Below are 18,494 nucleotides of genomic sequence, written 5' to 3'. Positions count from 1 at the left end.
TTTAAAAGATATTCAGCGCTCAGTTGATGCCCTCTTTTTAAATCGATATTAAACTGCAAGTGTTTCCTTGAGGAATTTGTTAGAAACTCAACAAAAGATTTTTGTTGATAAGAAATAGTACCATTCTCAACATTTAGAAAATGACTTAACTGGTTTCCGAATAAACGATGGACAGGTTCTGTTTTCATTGTTTAAACCTGCAATAGCAAGTAGTTCGTTCTGTTCTATTGGATGATAGATAGAACATGAAATTGCAAGTAAATCGTAAATCTCATCCTTGAAAAGGTTACCATTTATACCGAAAACTCTCTCTAGATTAAGTGAATAAACACGATCTAAACTGTCCGGTATATGAATGCCCACACAAGAATTTGTTTCAATGCCGTAATCCAGATAAAGTTTAGCATGAAGAAAATTGCCACAAGAAACTTTCAACAAACTGTGTACGTAGTCTGTATCTAAATTGATTCGTTGATAAATGTATGACCGGATATCATTCAAATTCTCTGATTTGTAAGAAGTAAGGTCGACAAATTTTTAAAATTTGAATTTTTCATTTATATTTTGTATATTTCTACTGGTAACAAGAAACTTGGTGTTTTTTGGAGAAGATAATATCTTCTTATAAAGAAAATCATACAAGTTAGGTGCATGAGTAGTAATGCATTCATCTAATGCATCAATTACAATGAGGAACGTTTTATCTCCCCAATTCTCCTTTAAGGGGTTAATTAACGAAAATTCCAAGCAAGTTATTGGGTCCTCTCTACATCTTCCCGAATATAAGAAATCCATCCCACTGTCATCTAATAAAATATAATTTCCTAGCTCTGGATATTTGTCCACAATTTGATCAGCAATATTTTTTTTATAAAAATGTCAGGTTTATGGGAGCTCATGACGTCGTGCCTACACATATGATATGCAAGCACAGACTTTCGCAAAGAGTACCATTTACTCTGCTTTTCCGCACATAGAATGTTACCTACAATTGAAGACTTTCCATATCCCATTTCTGCAGTAACAAATATGCCTTTCAAGCCAATGTCTTCCAACACTGCTTTGGTTTGCCAAGTCTAATATATAAGAATTGAAGTCAAGATCGCTTCTCAATGTTGTTCAAAGCGCATACTCATACAACCTGAAACATCCATATTCTTCTGTATTTAAAATGCTTCATAATAATTCGAAGTGTTGATTTTTACTTTCATTGAAACATTCTATTCGGAACTCGAAAATTACTTTAAAAATACATGTATTCAATTTAGACACAATTTGAAAAATGCTTAATAAAACTATTTTTGTTAAATTAAGAGTATATTTGTTTTACTCAAAAGTAAACAAAAGAAAACGAATAACCTGTCCATGCATTTTGGTTTCTTCAGCTAGTAAACGTAGAAGAAATAGGAGAAATATCGATGTGAGAAGATCTGTTAGCAATTCTTTAGGGTAACTACTCGGTAAAAACAATAGTTTTCTATTTAGTATACAAAAATAATGCTAAAGAGCGATTTTCATTATTTCAAATTTCACCTTTTGTATTCACTATTGACTTTGTTTTCATATCATAACCTAAGAATACTTTTGTGCAACAAAATGTTAAATTATATTTGGTAATCCGAAATATAAGCATTATTTTTTTATTGATAATGCATTTTTTTCTTAAGAAAACTAAAATGCTTAAGCTGAGAATACAGTTAATATGCATCCCTGTTAAAAATCAAATTTATCTTTCATTTGGGGTTTAAATAGTATTGAACATCATTTATCACAAAAACCACGGTTGATTCGCGAAGATAACGCATAGTAAGATAAAATCAGGCGTTCATTTGGAAAAAAATTCATAGCTTCCAAATAAGAACAAGTAACTTGACAAATTTATTGCCTTGCCAATTATATTTCAAAATGCCGTCCATATTAGAGGATTGTTCCCAAAATATTGATTACGATTGCATAGTGAAATAGTGTTAATTTTCAGAATCAGATTTTCATCCTTCACCAAACCTCTTTCAAAACTTTTAACTTCTATACTCACAACTGTCAAAGAGGGTCTACAGTCCTACCACAACACTTGTTACTCCCGTAGTGGTATTAATTCAATGTGGATCCTGAAAAATTCGGAAGATCTTTTGGAGACAATCAGTTCAAGACTATTATCTGAATATAATAGCATTAAAACCCATGATTTTTCAACAATGTATACTTCTATTCCCCATACTCAGTTAAAATCCCGACTTAAAACATTATACATCGTTGTTTTTTCGAAAAAGATGGTACACCTAGATACATATATATAGTTCTTGGTAGAGATTCCTTATACTTTGTAAGAAATAATTCCAAATCATCTTCCAAATATACAGAGGAAGATGTTTAAAAAATGATGGAATTTTTAATCGACAACATATTTGTCCAGTGTGGTGGACGCGTTTTTTCAACAAACGGTTGGCATCCCAATGGGAACAAATTGTGCTCCTTTACTTGCTGACCTATTCCTTCACTCTTATGAGGCTGACTTTATAGCTGACCTGAGCAGAAAGAAAGAATATCGTTTGGCTAAGAAAATCATACAAGTTAGGTGCATGAGTAGTAATGCATTCATCTAATGCATCAATTACAATGAGGAACGTTTTATCTCCCCAATTCTCCTTTAAGGGGTTAATTAACGAAAATTTCAAGCAAGCTATTGGGTCCTCTCTACATCTTCCCGAATATAAGAAATCCATCCCACTGTCATCTAATAAAATATAATTTCCTAGCTCTGGATATTTGTCCACAATTTGATCAGCAATATTTTTTTTATAAAAATGTCAGGTTTATGGGAGCTCATGACGTCGTGCCTACACATATAATATGCAAGCACAGACTTTCGCAAAGAGTACCATTTACTCTGCTTTTCCGCACATAGAATGTTACCTACAATTGAAGACTTTCCATATCCCATTTCTGCAGTAACAAATATGCCTTTCAAGCCAATGTCTTCCAACACTGCTTTGGTTTGCCAAGTCTAATATATAAGAATTGAAGTCAAGATCGCTTCTCCAATGTTGTTCAAAGCGCATACTCATACAACCTGAAACATCCATATTCTTCTGTATTTAAAATGCTTCATAATAATTCGAAGTGTTGATTTTTACTTTCATTGAAACATTCTATTCGGAACTCGAAAATTACTTTCAAAATACATGTATTCAACTTAGACACAATTTGAAAAATGCTTAATAAAACTATTTTTGTTAAATTAAGAGTATATTTGTTTTACTCAAAAGTAAACAAAAGAAAACGAATAACCTGTCCATGCATTTTGGTTTCTTCAGCTAGTAAACGTAGAAGAAATAGGAGAAATATCGATGTGAGAAGATCTGTTAGCAATTCTTTAGGGTAACTACTCGGTAAAAACAATAGTTTTCTATTTAGTATACAAAAATAATGCTAAAGAGCGATTTTCATTATTTCAAATTTCACCTTTTGTATTCACTATTGACTTTGTTTTCATATCATAACCTAAGAATACTTTTGTGCAACAAAATGTTAAATTATATTTGGTAATCCGAAATATAAGCATTATTTTTTTATTGATAATGCATTTTTTTCTTAAGAAAACTAAAATGTTTAAGCTGAGAATACAGTTAATATGCATCCCTGTTAAAAATCAAATTTATCTTTCATTTGGGGTTTAAATAGTATTGAACATCATTTATCACAAAAACCACGGTTGATTCGCGAAGATAACGCATAGTAAGATAAAATCAGGCGTTCATTTGGAAAAAAATTCATAGCTTCCAAATAAGAACAAGTAACTTGACAAATTTATTGCCTTGCCAATTATATTTCAAAATGCCGTCCATATTAGAGGATTGTTTCCAAAATATTGATTACGATTGCATAGTGAAATAGTGTTAATTTTCAGAATCAGATTTTCATCCTTCACCAAACCTCTTTCAAAACTTTTAACTTCTATACTCACAACTGTCAAAGAGGATCTACAGTTCTACCACAACACTTGTTACTCCCGTAGTGGTATTAATTCAATGTGGATCCTGAGAAATTCGGAAGATCTTTTGGAGACAATCAGTTCAAGACTATTATCTGAATATAATAGCATTAAAACCCATGATTTTTCAACAATGTATACTTCTATTCCCCATACTCAGTTAAAATCCCGACTTAAAACATTATACATCGTTGTTTTTTCGAAAAAGATGGTACACCTAGATACATATATATAGTTCTTGGTAGAGATTCCTTATACTTTGTAAGAAATAATTCCAAATCATCTTCCAAATATACAGAGGAAGATGTTTAAAAAATGATGGAATTTTTAATCGACAACATATTTGTCCAGTGTGGTGGACGCGTTTTTTCAACAAACGGTTGGCATCCCAATGGGAACAAATTGTGCTCCTTTACTTGCTGACCTATTCCTTCACTCTTATGAGGCTGACTTTATAGCTGACCTGAGCAGAAAGAAAGAATATCGTTTGGCTAAGAAAATCATACAAGTTAGGTGCATGAGTAGTAATGCATTCATCTAATGCATCAATTACAATGAGGAACGTTTTATCTCCCCAATTCTCCTTTAAGGGGTTAATTAACGAAAATTTCAAGCAAGCTATTGGGTCCTCTCTACATCTTCCCGAATATAAGAAATCCATCCCACTGTCATCTAATAAAATATAATTTCCTAGCTCTGGATATTTGTCCACAATTTGATCAGCAATATTTTTTTTATAAAAATGTCAGGTTTATGGGAGCTCATGACGTCGTGCCTACACATATAATATGCAAGCACAGACTTTCGCAAAGAGTACCATTTACTCTGCTTTTCCGCACATAGAATGTTACCTACAATTGAAGACTTTCCATATCCCATTTCTGCAGTAACAAATATGCCTTTCAAGCCAATGTCTTCCAACACTGCTTTGGTTTGCCAAGTCTAATATATAAGAATTGAAGTCAAGATCGCTTCTCCAATGTTGTTCAAAGCGCATACTCATACAACCTGAAACATCCATATTCTTCTGTATTTAAAATGCTTCATAATAATTCGAAGTGTTGATTTTTACTTTCATTGAAACATTCTATTCGGAACTCGAAAATTACTTTAAAAATACATGTATTCAATTTAGACACAATTTGAAAAATGCTTAATAAAACTATTTTTGTTAAATTAAGAGTATATTTGTTTTACTCAAAAGTAAACAAAAGAAAACGAATAACCTGTCCATGCATTTTGGTTTCTTCAGCTAGTAAACGTAGAAGAAATAGGAGAAATATCGATGTGAGAAGATCTGTTAGCAATTCTTTAGGGTAACTACTCGGTAAAAACAATAGTTTTCTATTTAGTATACAAAAATAATGCTAAAGAGCGATTTTCATTATTTCAAATTTCACCTTTTGTATTCACTATTGACTTTGTTTTCATATCATAACCTAAGAATACTTTTGTGCAACAAAATGTTAAATTATATTTGGTAATCCGAAATATAAGCATTATTTTTTTATTGATAATGCATTTTTTTCTTAAGAAAACTAAAATGCTTAAGCTGAGAATACAGTTAATATGCATCCCTGTTAAAAATCAAATTTATCTTTCATTTGGGGTTTAAATAGTATTGAACATCATTTATCACAAAAACCACGGTTGATTCGCGAAGATAACGCATAGTAAGATAAAATCAGGCGTTCATTTGGAAAAAAATTCATAGCTTCCAAATAAGAACAAGTAACTTGACAAATTTATTGCCTTGCCAATTATATTTCAAAATGCCGTCCATATTAGAGGATTGTTCCCAAAATATTGATTACGATTGCATAGTGAAATAGTGTTAATTTTCAGAATCAGATTTTCATCCTTCACCAAACCTCTTTCAAAACTTTTAACTTCTATACTCACAACTGTCAAAGAGGGTCTACAGTCCTACCACAACACTTGTTACTCCCGTAGTGGTATTAATTCAATGTGGATCCTGAAAAATTCGGAAGATCTTTTGGAGACAATCAGTTCAAGACTATTATCTGAATATAATAGCATTAAAACCCATGATTTTTCAACAATGTATACTTCTATTCCCCATACTCAGTTAAAATCCCGACTTAAAACATTATACATCGTTGTTTTTTCGAAAAAGATGGTACACCTAGATACATATATATAGTTCTTGGTAGAGATTCCTTATACTTTGTAAGAAATAATTCCAAATCATCTTCCAAATATACAGAGGAAGATGTTTAAAAAATGATGGAATTTTTAATCGACAACATATTTGTCCAGTGTGGTGGACGCGTTTTTTCAACAAACGGTTGGCATCCCAATGGGAACAAATTGTGCTCCTTTACTTGCTGACCTATTCCTTCACTCTTATGAGGCTGACTTTATAGCTGACCTGAGCAGAAAGAAAGAATATCGTTTGGCTAAGAAAATCATACAAGTTAGGTGCATGAGTAGTAATGCATTCATCTAATGCATCAATTACAATGAGGAACGTTTTATCTCCCCAATTCTCCTTTAAGGGGTTAATTAACGAAAATTTCAAGCAAGCTATTGGGTCCTCTCTACATCTTCCCGAATATAAGAAATCCATCCCACTGTCATCTAATAAAATATAATTTCCTAGCTCTGGATATTTGTCCACAATTTGATCAGCAATATTTTTTTTTATAAAAATGTCAGGTTTATGGGAGCTCATGACGTCGTGCCTACACATATAATATGCAAGCACAGACTTTCGCAAAGAGTACCATTTACTCTGCTTTTCCGCACATAGAATGTTACCTACAATTGAAGACTTTCCATATCCCATTTCTGCAGTAACAAATATGCCTTTCAAGCCAATGTCTTCCAACACTGCTTTGGTTTGCCAAGTCTAATATATAAGAATTGAAGTCAAGATCGCTTCTCCAATGTTGTTCAAAGCGCATACTCATACAACCTGAAACATCCATATTCTTCTGTATTTAAAATGCTTCATAATAATTCGAAGTGTTGATTTTTACTTTCATTGAAACATTCTATTCGGAACTCGAAAATTACTTTCAAAATACATGTATTCAACTTAGACACAATTTGAAAAATGCTTAATAAAACTATTTTTGTTAAATTAAGAGTATATTTGTTTTACTCAAAAGTAAACAAAAGAAAACGAATAACCTGTCCATGCATTTTGGTTTCTTCAGCTAGTAAACGTAGAAGAAATAGGAGAAATATCGATGTGAGAAGATCTGTTAGCAATTCTTTAGGGTAACTACTCGGTAAAAACAATAGTTTTCTATTTAGTATACAAAAATAATGCTAAAGAGCGATTTTCATTATTTCAAATTTCACCTTTTGTATTCACTATTGACTTTGTTTCCATATCATAACCTAAGAATACTTTTGTGCAACAAAATGTTAAATTATATTTGGTAATCCGAAATATAAGCATTATTTTTTTATTGATAATGCATTTTTTTCTTAAGAAAACTAAAATGTTTAAGCTGAGAATACAGTTAATATGCATCCCTGTTAAAAATCAAATTTATCTTTCATTTGGGGTTTAAATAGTATTGAACATCATTTATCACAAAAACCACGGTTGATTCGCGAAGATAACGCATAGTAAGATAAAATCAGGCGTTCATTTGGAAAAAAATTCATAGCTTCCAAATAAGAACAAGTAACTTGACAAATTTATTGCCTTGCCAATTATATTTCAAAATGCCGTCCATATTAGAGGATTGTTCCCAAAATATTGATTACGATTGCATAGTGAAATAGTGTTAATTTTCAGAATCAGATTTTCATCCTTCACCAAACCTCTTTCAAAACTTTTAACTTCTATACTCACAACTGCCAAAGAGGGTCTACAGTCCTACCACAACACTTGTTACTCCCGTAGTGGTATTAATTCAATGTGGATCCTGAAAAATTCGGAAGATCTTTTGGAGACAATCAGTTCAAGACTATTATCTGAATATAATAGCATTAAAACCCATGATTTTTCAATAATGTATACTTCTATTCCCCATACTCAGTTAAAATCCCGACTTAAAACATTATACATCGTTGTTTTTTCGAAAAAGATGGTACACCTAGATACATATATATAGTTCTTGGTAGAGATTCCTTATACTTTGTAAGAAATAATTCCAAATCATCTTCCAAATATACAGAGGAAGATGTTTAAAAAATGATGGAATTTTTAATCGACAACATATTTGTCCAGTGTGGTGGACGCGTTTTTTCAACAAACGGTTGGCATCCCAATGGGAACAAATTGTGCTCCTTTACTTGCTGACCTATTCCTTCACTCTTATGAGGCTGACTTTATAGCTGACCTGAGCAGAAAGAAAGAATATCGTTTGGCTAAGAAAATCATACAAGTTAGGTGCATGAGTAGTAATGCATTCATCTAATGCATCAATTACAATGAGGAACGTTTTATCTCCCCAATTCTCCTTTAAGGGGTTAATTAACGAAAATTTCAAGCAAGCTATTGGGTCCTCTCTACATCTTCCCGAATATAAGAAATCCATCCCACTGTCATCTAATAAAATATAATTTCCTAGCTCTGGATATTTGTCCACAATTTGATCAGCAATATTTTTTTTATAAAAATGTCAGGTTTATGGGAGCTCATGACGTCGTGCCTACACATATAATATGCAAGCACAGACTTTCGCAAAGAGTACCATTTACTCTGCTTTTCCGCACATAGAATGTTACCTACAATTGAAGACTTTCCATATCCCATTTCTGCAGTAACAAATATGCCTTTCAAGCCAATGTCTTCCAACACTGCTTTGGTTTGCCAAGTCTAATATATAAGAATTGAAGTCAAGATCGCTTCTCCAATGTTGTTCAAAGCGCATACTCATACAACCTGAAACATCCATATTCTTCTGTATTTAAAATGCTTCATAATAATTCGAAGTGTTGATTTTTACTTTCATTGAAACATTCTATTCGGAACTCGAAAATTACTTTCAAAATACATGTATTCAACTTAGACACAATTTGAAAAATGCTTAATAAAACTATTTTTGTTAAATTAAGAGTATATTTGTTTTACTCAAAAGTAAACAAAAGAAAACGAATAACCTGTCCATGCATTTTGGTTTCTTCAGCTAGTAAACGTAGAAGAAATAGGAGAAATATCGATGTGAGAAGATCTGTTAGCAATTCTTTAGGGTAACTACTCGGTAAAAACAATAGTTTTCTATTTAGTATACAAAAATAATGCTAAAGAGCGATTTTCATTATTTCAAATTTCACCTTTTGTATTCACTATTGACTTTGTTTCCATATCATAACCTAAGAATACTTTTGTGCAACAAAATGTTAAATTATATTTGGTAATCCGAAATATAAGCATTATTTTTTTATTGATAATGCATTTTTTTCTTAAGAAAACTAAAATGTTTAAGCTGAGAATACAGTTAATATGCATCCCTGTTAAAAATCAAATTTATCTTTCATTTGGGGTTTAAATAGTATTGAACATCATTTATCACAAAAACCACGGTTGATTCGCGAAGATAACGCATAGTAAGATAAAATCAGGCGTTCATTTGGAAAAAAATTCATAGCTTCCAAATAAGAACAAGTAACTTGACAAATTTATTGCCTTGCCAATTATATTTCAAAATGCCGTCCATATTAGAGGATTGTTCCCAAAATATTGATTACGATTGCATAGTGAAATAGTGTTAATTTTCAGAATCAGATTTTCATCCTTCACCAAACCTCTTTCAAAACTTTTAACTTCTATACTCACAACTGCCAAAGAGGGTCTACAGTCCTACCACAACACTTGTTACTCCCGTAGTGGTATTAATTCAATGTGGATCCTGAAAAATTCGGAAGATCTTTTGGAGACAATCAGTTCAAGACTATTATCTGAATATAATAGCATTAAAACCCATGATTTTTCAATAATGTATACTTCTATTCCCCATACTCAGTTAAAATCCCGACTTAAAACATTATACATCGTTGTTTTTTCGAAAAAGATGGTACACCTAGATACATATATATAGTTCTTGGTAGAGATTCCTTATACTTTGTAAGAAATAATTCCAAATCATCTTCCAAATATACAGAGGAAGATGTTTAAAAAATGATGGAATTTTTAATCGACAACATATTTGTCCAGTGTGGTGGACGCGTTTTTTCAACAAACGGTTGGCATCCCAATGGGAACAAATTGTGCTCCTTTACTTGCTGACCTATTCCTTCACTCTTATGAGGCTGACTTTATAGCTGACCTGAGCAGAAAGAAAGAATATCGTTTGGCTAAGAAAATCATACAAGTTAGGTGCATGAGTAGTAATGCATTCATCTAATGCATCAATTACAATGAGGAACGTTTTATCTCCCCAATTCTCCTTTAAGGGGTTAATTAACGAAAATTTCAAGCAAGCTATTGGGTCCTCTCTACATCTTCCCGAATATAAGAAATCCATCCCACTGTCATCTAATAAAATATAATTTCCTAGCTCTGGATATTTGTCCACAATTTGATCAGCAATATTTTTTTTATAAAAATGTCAGGTTTATGGGAGCTCATGACGTCGTGCCTACACATATAATATGCAAGCACAGACTTTCGCAAAGAGTACCATTTACTCTGCTTTTCCGCACATAGAATGTTACCTACAATTGAAGACTTTCCATATCCCATTTCTGCAGTAACAAATATGCCTTTCAAGCCAATGTCTTCCAACACTGCTTTGGTTTGCCAAGTCTAATATATAAGAATTGAAGTCAAGATCGCTTCTCCAATGTTGTTCAAAGCGCATACTCATACAACCTGAAACATCCATATTCTTCTGTATTTAAAATGCTTCATAATAATTCGAAGTGTTGATTTTTACTTTCATTGAAACATTCTATTCGGAACTCGAAAATTACTTTAAAAATACATGTATTCAATTTAGACACAGTTTGAAAAATGCTTAATAAAACTATTTTTGTTAAATTAAGAGTATATTTGTTTTACTCAAAAGTAAACAAAAGAAAACGAATAACCTGTCCATGCATTTTGGTTTCTTCAGCTAGTAAACGTAGAAGAAATAGGAGAAATATCGATGTGAGAAGATCTGTTAGCAATTCTTTAGGGTAACTACTCGGTAAAAACAATAGTTTTCTATTTAGTATACAAAAATAATGCTAAAGAGCGATTTTCATTATTTCAAATTTCACCTTTTGTATTCACTATTGACTTTGTTTTCATATCATAACCTAAGAATACTTTTGTGCAACAAAATGTTAAATTATATTTGGTAATCCGAAATATAAGCATTATTTTTTATTGATAATGCATTTTTTTCTTAAGAAAACTAAAATGTTTAAGCTGAGAATACAGTTAATATGCATCCCTGTTAAAAATCAAATTTATCTTTCATTTGGGGTTTAAATAGTATTGAACATCATTTATCACAAAAACCACGGTTGATTCGCGAAGATAACGCATAGTAAGATAAAATCAGGCGTTCATTTGGAAAAAAAATCATAGCTTCCAAATAAGAACAAGTAACTTGACAAATTTATTGCCTTGCCAATTATATTTCAAAATGCCGTCCATATTAGAGGATTGTTCCCAAAATATTGATTACGATTGCATAGTGAAATAGTGTTAATTTTCAGAATCAGATTTTCATCCTTCACCAAACCTCTTTCAAAACTTTTAACTTCTATACTCACAACTGTCAAAGAGGGTCTACAGTCCTACCACAACACTTGTTACTCCCGTAGTGGTATTAATTCAATGTGGATCCTGAAAAATTCGGAAGATCTTTTGGAGACAATCAGTTCAAGACTATTATCTGAATATAATAGCATTAAAACCCATGATTTTTCAACAATGTATACTTCTATTCCCCATACTCAGTTAAAATCCCGACTTAAAACATTATACATCGTTGTTTTTTCGAAAAAGATGGTACACCTAGATACATATATATAGTTCTTGGTAGAGATTCCTTATACTTTGTAAGAAATAATTCCAAATCATCTTCCAAATATACAGAGGAAGATGTTTAAAAAATGATGGAATTTTTAATCGACAACATATTTGTCCAGTGTGGTGGACGCGTTTTTTCAACAAACGGTTGGCATCCCAATGGGAACAAATTGTGCTCCTTTACTTGCTGACCTATTCCTTCACTCTTATGAGGCTGACTTTATAGCTGACCTGAGCAGAAAGAAAGAATATCGTTTGGCTAGATCCTTCAATCTCAGTTTCCACTATATAGATGACTTATTATCTTTCAACAATCCTAATTTCGGGGATTTTATACATCGCATCTACCCAAAAGAACTTGAGATAAAGGAAACTACAGACACTGTGAAGTCAGCCTCATATCTTGACCTACACTTAGCAATCGATGGTAAAGGAAAACTATTGACCAAACTTTACGAAAAACGTGATGACCTTTCATTCAGAATTCATCTGTGGCAACATCCCTTCGGTACCTGCGTACGGAATGTTCATATCACAACTCATACGTTGTGCCAGAGCTTGCCGAAACTATGCAGACTTTTTGTATCGCACTAGAACTCTAACAAATAGGCTTCTGGAACAGGGTTATGTTGCTACAAGACTGAAGTCATCACTACATAAGTTTTTATGGTCGTCATCATGAACTCGTGGATCGTTATGGTGTATCCATCTGCACCATGAAAACTGATTTATTCAACGGGTCATAGTTTTCCTTTCTTCGTTTGTTTACCCCAAACTTGACTTTTTATGAGCAACTCGGCGGGTGTTTCTAGAAAAGCAGAAGACGCTTACCCTAACGGTGGACCTGGTCCATGCTCCCAGTTTTTAGTGGAGTCCGAGTTGCTAATTTGCTTTTGTTTCTTTGTATGTATAATTTTAGTTACGTTATGTTCTTTCTTGTGTATGTCTGTTTTCCATGTCTGGTCGTTGTCCCTGGATTACATTCTTTTGATTACCGCTATAACCTTGGTTCCCTTGATTACTCTTACATATGTAGAAGATGTATAAATTCAAAATTACAAGATTTTGCCTTGATGGATTTGGGCTGGCTCTTTCGATAGTTTTTGTTATGAGTACTTCTTGTATACAACTAATATTTTGATTACGATCTTCCTACATATTTGATTTTAATGCTGCTGATGAGAGGTTACTCCTTGAAACACATGTACAGCAAATCTAAATTTACAATATATAAAACTGGTATTTTTTTTTATTTTAGCAACAACGGAATATTCACTGAACTCCATCTTTTCCCCAAAAGATCCACGTATACCGGTAAGAGGTTAGGGTTCAACTATTTATAGTATTTGGAAAGTTAACTGAGGAACTTGTCGCATGCAAACTTTTTATTTCTTCCAGTCAAAGACAAAATTTCAAACCCAATATATTAACATTGTATTGATTGCATTTCCATTCAATCATATATTCTTTTTTTTTCAAATTATTTTTGCAATATTTTTCATGATACGAATCAATGTGGGAAAACATATCACGTAATTACGTCTATTTGTCTTTATGTCCGTCAATGGTTAAGCTGAATGTCTTAAGTAGTGTTTTTGTACTTTCCTTGTGGGTGAATGTATAAATATACTTGATTATCAGATTGCTTTTCAGACTGAATAAAACAATAACAGATTTATAAATATTGCAAATTTATGCATGCTGTTCAATACAAGGAGTAACATTTCATCAACAGCACAGGAGACAAATACACAGAAAGATCTAAATACATAATGTACTGAAAATCAGAAAGATTGAAACAAACACTTTATAACCCAATGAAAGTATGTAACATGTAGCAATATTTGGTAATATTTCATTAGAAAAGCCCGATAATACATAACTGCACTCGCACAGTAGCCATAAATATTTTTTTAAAAGAACAGATGCTTCCTGATATTGACTCCGATTTAATTTCTTAGTTTCCAAGTGTACAAATGTTAAATTAAAAAGAACCCGAAACTGTCCAAAATCTATTTCAAACTTCCTTGCAGTTTTACCCCAAAATGGCCAGATATTATCGGTGGTAACTTGTTGGTACGTACTTGACTAACAATACATGTAAAACAACTTGAAACTGTACCGCTGTGACATCTATGGCAACACCGCCTGCACAAAGTCCTGCTCCCTAGACCACTCGGCCAGCTAGGCCATATAAAAATATAGCTTTCGCTGGCTGGGTCATTCCCCCTCGTTGGATTAGTCTAGGGCTGTAACTTAGTACACGATGTATGGTAGTACGGGACAGTTCATTTAGATGTTATTATGTAGGATAGACGATCAAATGTCACAACAAATCAATATTATACAAACGTCTCAGAATTTGACGACTCTATTCGCTACACTGCTCCATCGGATCAAAATGATACAGGGAAGATATGTAAACGTATAAAAAGGTCTGAAAAAAAATCTAATGGGATGAGGCAACTCTACCATCTTACTTGCCAGTACATTATTAAGTAGATACAATGTACATAGCATGCACGGCGAGGATCAACATAGTATGTTACACCTGAGTATGGATTGTTCATATCACAACTCATACGTTATGCCAAAGCTTGCCGAAATTACGCAGACTTTTTTTTTTATCGCGCTAGAACTCTTACAAATAGGCTTCTGGAACAGGGTTATGTTGCTATAAGATTGAAGTCATCACTACAGAAGTTTTATGGTCATCATCATTAACTCGTGGATCCTTATGTTGCATCCATCTGATTTTTTCAACGGGTCATAGTTTGTCTACCCCGGACTTGACTTTTTATGAACTCGGCGGGTGTTTCTAGAAAAGCAGAGGACGCTTACGCTACCAGTGCACCTGGTCCATGCTCCCAGTTTTTAGTGGAGTCCGAGTTGCTCATTTGCTTTTGTTATTTTGAATGTATGATTTTAGTTACTTTATGTTCTTTGTTGTGTATGTCTGTTTTCCATGTCTTGTCTTTGTCCCTGGATTCCATTTTTTTTATTACCGCTATAATCTTGGTTGCCTTAATCTCTCTCTGAACACCTAGGCAATATTCTGTATTTTACAAATTGCCTGTGATAATTCGTTAGTAGTTTTTGCTCATTCCAATGTCTGTTCATTTGTTACGCCTCAACCTTTTGAGCCAAGTGCTCACCCTGTTGGGGAGGTTCACTATGACTGACTTCCTTTGTGGAATTATTTGTGTTGAAGACTGAGCTCGTTCGTTAATATCAAGTTATAATCACGTCAGCCAATCCCCACAATTTCCAGAGAGTGTTATCAATATACAGATACTTTTGTTTCATGTTTATCCAGTATTTTAAGCTTTTAAGAAGGATGCACAAAAATACACAACCTACCACTAAACATTATAACCAATTTAGATTTTATCTCAACGGAGACAAGATAAGAATACCAGGCCGTCCGATCATTTCCCATTGTGGTTCTCCAACGCATTACTTGTGTAGACTTTTTGACTATTTTTTGCTACCTATAATTAAACACGAAGAAACTTATGTACGAGACAGTTCAGAACTTTTAAAGTTTCTAGATAACAACAAATTTCCTATGTCCTTATGATATGACAATCATGTATAAAGATAAAGAGGATTCTTACAACCAGTTCAAACCTACCCTAGATAGAACACCACAGGACATCTTGAATGTAATGGGTGCCAAATTCGGAAAAGATAACACAGGGAGAGAACTCATCATGGGGAAAAAGTAATTTGTAACAATTAATTGGAGAACTCATAGGTTGTACAATATTCCCTCACAAGGATATAAACAACCTGGGTATCTCCAGAAATGAAAACTAGAAACCAGATAGAGCACAGTACAGTCGCCAGGAGATGAAGAGAGCATTACAGACGTTATAGCTTTTCAAGGTGCTGATATAGCATCCGATTATCAATTTGTTGTAGCTAAATTTAAGATCAAGATAGCCAGGGCACATAGACAATATCAGATTAGAAGTAGAAAGTACAGCATAAGGAATAAGTACAGTAAACAAACAATGGGAGAGAGAGCAAAATCCACAGATAACACCACATGCCAAGAAGAACTTGGATTTCCAAAGAAGGAATACAAGATATGGTTATCTGACGATACAATCGAGACAACTAAGAAGCGTAGGTCTGTTAAGATACAACTTGACCAAGTCAAGACAGGATTGAAGAAAAAAATAGTTCAATGATCACTCACTACAGAGCAAGAAGATATTGACTTTTCAGATGATGTGAGCCTACTATCCCACCAATTCCAGCACATGCAACTGAGGACATCGGCCTCGTACGAAACAGCTAAATCAACTGGTCTAGAGAGATACACCAATAAAGTCACTCAGAGTTAACACATATAACACAGTAGCCACAATGTTCAATGGTGATTCTATTGAAGACGTTAGCAACGTTGGCAGTGTCGTTTTAAAAAATGGAGGCGCCGATGAGGACATCAAGGCAAGACTTGGAAAAGCCATAATCTTTTGTAACCCTAAGACCAATCTTGAGGAGCAGAAACATCTTCAAAACAAAAATCAGAATATATGAGACAAATGTCAAGTCAATTCTTTTGAATGGATCGGAGATTTGGAAACAGACGAAGAAAACCGAACATGACCAACAGGTCTTCGTAAACAAATGCCACTGACAGATTCTACAGATCAGATGGCCTGATAAATTACCAAAGCTATGGGAACATACCAACCAAACACCCATTACTGACACCATCAAGAGGCGTAAATGGAGATGGATAGGCCACATACTAAGACGCACAGATAGCAACATCACAAAACACTCTTGGGAGTGGAATCCGCCAGGGGAAGCTTTCCGGGCTGCACCTGCACGAGTCCTAGACTTTCTCATGCTATAACATCGGAAGCTTCCTGGACTGCTCGAGTCCCAGACTTTCTCGTGCTTTGTTGTGGTTTATAAAAAAGAAGCAGCTCCTTGTCCAATTCCTACAGACAAGGCACTGTCTTGTTTGGGCCCAGTAAATTTCATCCAACCCTCACCAAATATATGGGGTGGTTGGCAGGATTTTTTTAACTCCTTACCAAATGTTTGCAATCCTAATTTTAGCTATTTGATGTAAAGACATGTTCTAAATCCATAGCCACATCAGTTTCAGAGAATAAACATTATTTTGTTCAACAAGAATTGAAATATTTGTATGTTATAAGGCCTAAATACAAGAAACTGACATGATTAAAAATTCTGATTTTGAAATTTCCGTCTCATTTGTTTTTAAAGAATTGTCATTTTTTAGGAGCGGGAGGAGATGCAAATCTACTAATTTATTTTATTTAGTCTTAACCAGAATAAAATATCTGATTGAACTGAATCTTTAATTTTATATGCCCTCCTTTGATATCTATGTAATATTTTCCATTTATTGTTTATCCTAAAGAGTTGACTTGCAAAATAAATCTGCCATATTCCTGAAAAAAAAATATAATTCATCTGATATTGAAAAAAAATAAAAGAATTTTAAGAAGAGTAGAAAACAAATATTCATCAATATTGAAAATCCTCGGCATCCCTTCAGTATAAAATGGTCGGTACCTTAACAAGTATCATAATAATTTTAATTATAAAAATAACCCATTCCCCTGTATCCTGATATTTTAAAAAAGTACCATGATACTTCCAATTAATCACTGGAGTAAAGCGGATGACCGTAACACACGACAAGAAATGTCTGTAACGTGAGAAGCAAAAATATTTCGTGATGAGAGTTGGTACTTTACCATAATGATAAACGTTGAATTTCAAAAGATTTCACTGAATAATGTTAAAATAAATATAAATTTGATAATTTCATTCTAAATGGCTTCTACTGCAAGCGCTGTTTTGTACAAGATAATGAAAAATATTGACTTTCATACGTCAGGGGGTGTATGTGTGGCATACAATTTCTAATTTTATAATGTAATTTTATGTGGCATCTGATCTGTTAAAATAAGAGAAATAAGACACAGCTAAGATAAGAAAATAGGTAAACATTTGTTCGTATCAAATAATATGAGAATATTAAGCGGTTGAGTTTTTGGTGATTCAACAGATTCATGTGGTAAATTTACATGCTACAAATCTATTGGTTCAAGCTAGTGTAGTTGTATGTAATTGTGTCAAAATACGTGTTACAAAATATACTAAAAGGATTGAAATTGTTTACTTCCTACCAATTTTTTCTAATTGACATAATATATTGCGCACTTTCATTTACTTTGATGGCGTCTGATGTTCAGCCAAGACAAAAATATGTCTGTTAAAGGTAACATTACCCGCCCTATTTTTTTCCCTAACACATTTATTATAGTATTTTTGACAAAATGCCTCTAACTATCATTTCTTGATTGAGCACTATAGGAGTTAAAAAAAAAGCCCCCCCCCCCCCCTTATAATATAACTATTATGATAGAAAAAAGCATCATTATAGATATATCCTTATAGTAACATGAATCGCCATTCATAATAAAATGAAATTATACAGGAAAATTACAATTTAGTTGAAATAATTCAAAGTTAAGGCATATTTTTACATAAACCAAAAAA

The sequence above is a fragment of the Perna viridis genome, chromosome 5, assembly GCF_037379345.1.
Source record: "Perna viridis isolate PV_CMFRI_1.1 ecotype Kerala chromosome 5, ASM3737934v1, whole genome shotgun sequence".
Classification (NCBI taxonomy): Eukaryota; Metazoa; Mollusca; class Bivalvia; order Mytilida; family Mytilidae; genus Perna; species Perna viridis.
This window is presented reverse-complemented; position numbering follows the sequence as displayed.